The sequence below is a fragment of the Anomaloglossus baeobatrachus genome, chromosome 3 (assembly GCF_048569485.1).
Source record: "Anomaloglossus baeobatrachus isolate aAnoBae1 chromosome 3, aAnoBae1.hap1, whole genome shotgun sequence".
Classification (NCBI taxonomy): Eukaryota; Metazoa; Chordata; class Amphibia; order Anura; family Aromobatidae; genus Anomaloglossus; species Anomaloglossus baeobatrachus.
The window spans coordinates 310,881,603-310,887,602 of NC_134355.1; positions in this window are offsets into that span (position 1 = coordinate 310,881,603).

Sequence of the window (6,000 nt, forward strand, 5' to 3'; positions counted from 1 at the left end):
GTGGAATCGCTTCCACCCGTGACCATTAACCCCTTGCATCTCGCTGCCAAAATCTGGCAGAGAGATGTCTATGCGCGCCGCCATGACAGTGACTTACTCCGCCCCCATCGGAAGTCACGTGACATGATCACGTGACTTTCGGTGGTTGCCATGGTAGCACAGGGTTATGTGATGACGCCTGTAGCTAACATGAGTCACTTCCTCTCAATGCCGGAATACAGCTGGCATTGAAAGTAAAGCACCAATTCTGCAGTTCTCAACTCTGTAGCTGTGATCTGCAGATAGGGCAGAGCGATCGGATTGCTGATCGCTATAGCCCCCTAGGGGAACTAGTAAAATAAAAAAAAAAAGTAAAAAAAAAAGTTTTACAAAATAACAAAAAAATAAAAAAACCTTAAAGGTTCAAATCATCCCCCTTTCACCACATTGAAAATTAAAGGGTTAAAAAAATACACATATTTGGTATCGCCACGTTCAGATATGCCCGATCTATCAAAACATAAATTCAATTAATCTGATCGGTAAACGGTGTAGCGGCAAAAAAATTCCAAACGCCAAAATTACGTTTTTTTGGTCTCCACAAATCTTGCGCTATATGCAATTACACACGATCAAAACGTAGCATTGTGCCATAATGTTACCATTAAAAACGTCAGCTCGAGACACAAAAAAATAAGCAGAAAATGGCGCAAAACATACGTCACTTTTTTCGGGCAAACTTAGATGCAAGTAAACCTATACATGTTTGGTGTCTACGAACTCGCACCGACCTCAGGCATCATACTGACACATCAAGTTTACCATATAGGGAACACAGTGGATAAAATATCTCAAAAACAATAGTGTTATCGCACTTTTTTCGCAATTTTTCCACATTTGAAATTTTTTAGCCGTTATCCAGTACACTATATGGTAAAACTCATGGTTTCATTTAAAAGTAAAGCTCGTTCCGAAAAAAACGAGCCCTCACATGACCATATTGACTGAAAATAAAAAGGTTACGTCTATTGGAAGAAGAATGGCGAAAAAAACCCGGAAAGCGCAAAATCGGCCGGTCGTGAAGGGGTTAATAGCTTATAGCTCAAGAAGGGACGGGCCGAGAAGAAACAGTACACAAGTCAAATTGATAGTCCTGGGTGGCAGATCCAGAAGCTTCAGGAGGCAATTAGCCTGGTCCAGCTATATTGGAAGAATCTCTACAGGAGAGGCATATGACACAGAGACTCAGAGAGGACTGAGTGACTCTAGAAAGGGCCAGATTAAGGTTGGTGGGGGCCCCTGGGAGAAAAATCAGGTGGGGGCCCAATAACGTCAGAGCTCAGACATCCAGTCACAGCACACCCGCTAGTCACTCGCTGAACGAGGCTCTGAGCGTTGTATTGAGCTGTGACCTCTGGCACACTCCATGAAACATTGGCGCTGCTGACAGGTCACAAATAACAGGAGACCAACCGGAGCGGCAGTGATAGAAGTCTCCTGAATGTGAGTATAATACAAGGGTCAGGGAACATAAATTTAAAGCATCCCTCCAGCATCATACACCCTCCATATTCCCCCAGCATCATACACCCCACAAATCACACCACATGGTAACCTCCAGCATTGTATGACTAAAACCCTCTGTGCATTTATTGCCCCCAACATCGTACTCCTAAAATGCCGCCCCCCAGCATTGTACTGTCTCAAATCCCCACAGCATTTTAAACCCTTCAAATCCCACCACAGGCATCCCCAAAGCATCGTACGCCCCCCTAAAACCTTCCAGCTTCATACACCTCTCCAAATCCCATCATAGGCAAACCCCCAGCATTGTACATCACTGCAAATTCCACTGTACGCATCCCCCTTAAGTGCCACCACAGGAATCTTCCCCAGCATCGTACATCCCCGCCAATCCACTCAGCATCATATACCCCGTAAATATGCCACTACAGGCATCCTTCACAGCATTGCACCCCCCTCAAATCCCTCCCATCCACCAGAGGCACCCCCCACAGCATCATACACCCTCCCCCAAATCCCACCACAGGAAAACCCACAGTCGTACACCGCCCACATTCCACCGCAGGTATCACCTAGCATCGTACACTGCCCAAATCCCATCGCAGGTATCCCCCAGGATCGTACACCGCCTAAATCCCACCGCAGGTATCCCCCCAGCGCCGTACACCGCCAAAATCCCACAACAGGTATCTCCCAAGCGTCGTACTCCCCCAAGCCACCCCAAAGCATTGTACCCCTGCAGCACTGTACTCCGCAAGCATCCTACCACTCCCAAGTATTGTACCCCCAAACTACCCCCAAACATTGTACCCCCAAAACTCCCCAAGCATCGTACCTCCCAAACCCCCCAAACCCTCCCTCAAGCATCGTACCCCCCAAACCCTCCCCCAAGCATTGTACCCTCCAAATGCCAGTGTGTCGCCCTGGGCAAGCCAGGGGACACAGATCACACACCACCACACCCTACATCCCAGGTAGGCACATCTAAGCTGAACCAAAAATCCTTGTTGCCTTCCTCCAGAGACTGATGATTCACACCAGGGGGTGGGCCAGGCGGTTGGCTCCGCCCACCGAGGAGATCACAGTTCTGGAGGCGGGAGAAACCAGGCAGTCTAGTCAGGGAGGAGGAAGTGGAAGGAGTGGAGGAGTAGCCCAGACAGGGCTAAAGTAAACAGCGAGTGAAAGTAAGAAAAGTAAAGGTGGTAAAGGAGGAAAGCAAGAGTGGTGACAGAGAGAGAGAAAAGCCTGAAGAGTCCAGCTAAGTGCAGGGCAGGTCAGCAAGGTCAGCAACGACGGTGACTGTCTGGAGGGGGACCGTTTGGAAGTTCCTGGAAGGACCCCGTAGGCTGTGTGCCCGGTGGTTTGGAGCAGTGTTCCGAAGGACAGTCAGCACCAGGGCAGGGGCCTCTCGGACCCCGGCAAGGCTTGGAGTCGCCGTAAATTGCCGAATCCGTCAGTGAAGGGGACGTAGATTCCCCCAACAACCAAGACCCGAGTGAAGGCAACAGCCCAACCTGTACAACAGAGACACCGCCACCGCCAGGGCACCAGTTTCTGAGGGCCAGCGCCTGCGGGCAAAGAGTAGAGCTCCCCCGGTCCAGCTTGAAGCCGGGGAGCGGGTTACCAGTGGGGACCCATCGCAACCAACTAGTACACAAGGTGCAAGGAAGAGGGACATCACCGTCACCTACTGGGAGAGCAGTTGCAGCCGTCCGTGGGACCGTCTTACCAGCCGTTTGGTTTACCGTACAAACTGTGTCAACGTCTCAGGCTGAGTGAGTACCACAGTGCCGCAAGGCACAGCGCTGCCCCCGCGTCCCTGCGCCCACCAGGCCCTGCACCTCCCAAACCGTCACCGGGCCCCGGGATCACCGACCCCTACCCACGGAGGGGCAACACAACACCTGGCTGCTCCGCATCACCATCCCCGGGACCCCCATATCGAGCAGCGGTGGTCAAATCACCACAACCGTGGGTGGCGTCACGGACTATAAACAATCCCCACACCCAACAAATCCCTTTCACTCACGGGCGAGGAGTGCCGCTCGAGAAACCCCCGGGATCCGGCCTATAGCTCGAGCCACCACTGAGCAGCGGCCGCCGGACCCGAGCAGGAGGGGTGAGCGTAGTGTGCTGACACCCTCCTCCCCGCCCGCGACAACTTGGCGTCACGAACAGGATCTTACCGCTCTGCCGTCTGGTAGAGGTGCGCCTTGTTACCGCCGGAGGTATCCGGCAGAAAAATTTCAGAAGCCGCCATCTTTGGCGCGAAAAGTTCCCGCTCGAGCGTCTTCTCGAGCAGTAGAGGCGCGAAGGCCAAAACCCCGCCCCGAGAGAGGAGGGGCCGGAAAGAGCTAAGGGGGACGCGATGGCGGCTGGCCGCATGTAGCTGCGGCTATAAAAGCAGGGACGCCAGGACTCTGCAACGATACTGGGTTCCTGGAAGGCACGCTTGCCAAGATGAACAACCCAACTCCCAACGAGGAAGCCCCCGCGCCCGGCACGGCGACGTGGTCGAGGGACCAGACCGTCCCGCTGAGTAACCATCTGCAGGCTCATATGCAACTCCTCCTGGAGGAGTGGGAGACCGACATGGCGGACGTGGTGGCTGCTATGTGGAGACGCGAGGCAGAAGAGGATTTGGAGGAGCGGGTAAGCGACCCATGCCCCTGTATTCCTGAGGGATCGGCCGTTGGAGCTGAGGGGCCCGGCCGGTTTCCGCTTGCCCTACCTCTCTCCCCGCTACCCGCGATAGTTACTGCCGCCCCGCCATTAGGCCCGCTACCCGCCCAACCGGTAGCGATACCCTGCCCGGCCGCTCCGGCGGACCAGCCGGCTGCAGACGTCCAGGACGGCCCTGAAATGCACCAAGGGGAACCGCTAGAACCGCGGCCCCTTAATAGCGTGGTGCCAGAAGTCCCAGTAGAGACTGTGCCAGACCCTGAACCCGGGACCGTGGCTTGGATGAAGGCCCGGGTGATACAATTCCACCAGCGTCAGCAGGATCAGATCTTCCGGATGCTGGAGCAGTGGACCAACGAGGTGGAGGAGATGATTACAACTGCCCCGATGTGCGAAAGGGGAATAGATGTAGCAGAACCGACTGGTGACCCACGTCCCTATGTCCTATCTGGACCGGCCGCTGCGGCTGAGGGGCCCGGCCTAGTCTCGGCCTATGCATCGCCCTTGCCGTCACTTACGGGGCGCCTCAGTATAAACTCGCCTACTATGCTGCTCCATGCTACCGCAGAAGGGGATGAAGTGTTGGATGCTGGGGTCCAGGAGGCTGCGGCAGCTGGCGGCAACCCGCCTGACGCAGGAATAAGAGAGGATGACTCTTGTCCCAGCTCCGAGTCCATTGTTGCAGCTGAAGGAGCGAGTGAGCGTTCCCGCTATATGGGGGACCCCGTGGTTTACCATACCTCGCGTACCGGTGGAAATGGGTACCGGGTACCCCTGTCACAGCAGGCATGTCAGTGCATGTTTGATGTGCTGGTGGCAGAGGGTGGGTCCGCCTTAGCAGAGGAACCGGAGTAGGGCAGCGGATGCCCGCAGCACCGGTCCCCGAAGGTCCACCCGTTCCAACCTAGGTAGACCTCCACTTAGGTACCGGGAGACCGTTCTGTGAGTACAAGGGGGCAGGGAATGTAAAGTGTGTTTGTTGTTGAAAAAGTTTGAAAAGTTTTGAAAAAAATGATAAGTAAAATTACCGAAGAAGTTATCTGATTGTCTGTGATTTGCAACCGGCTGGAGCCAGCACCGTTGTCCCCGTGGGGACCGTTAAAAGTTTTGCATGGGAACTATCCATGGACAAGCCCGTGAACTTGCAGGGCAACCACAAACGTTAGTGGCTTGTAAATATGTTGGTTACCGTTACCGTTTTCCGCAATGCCGTCTCCGGAGAGGCAGGTTGGAGGGAGGGCCCTCAGCAGAGCAGGCTGGAGGGAAGGACAGATCCCGCTCGGGTACCGTGTGCTGGACTGTGGGTCAAGGGGTGCTGCCTGGGTTTTAGGGGCAGCATCAGGGCCAGGTTGCTTGGGTGGGAGAGAGCGGAAACCGTAACCGTAAACCGTTGCAACGTTAAAGTAAATGTGCCTCCCGTTTTGGGAAGAGTTATTGAAAATGTATTTATATGTTTGATTTCCCTTGTTATCCCTTTTTACAGAAAAATAAAACCGGTGTAGGACGGCAGCCCGCGGACGGTCTGCATTTTGCTAAGGGGGAATGTGTCGCCCTGGGCAAGCCAGGGGACACAGATCACACACCACCACACCCTACATCCCAGGTAGGCACATCTAAGCTGAACCAAAAATCCTTGTTGCCTTCCTCCAGAGACTGATGATTCACACCAGGGGGTGGGCCAGGCGGTTGGCTCCGCCCACCAAGGAGATAACAGTTCTGGAGGCGGGAGAAACCAGGCAGTCTAGTCAGGGAGGAGGAAGTGGAAGGAGTGGAGGAGTAGCCCAGACAGGGCTAAAGTAAACAGCGAGTGAAAGT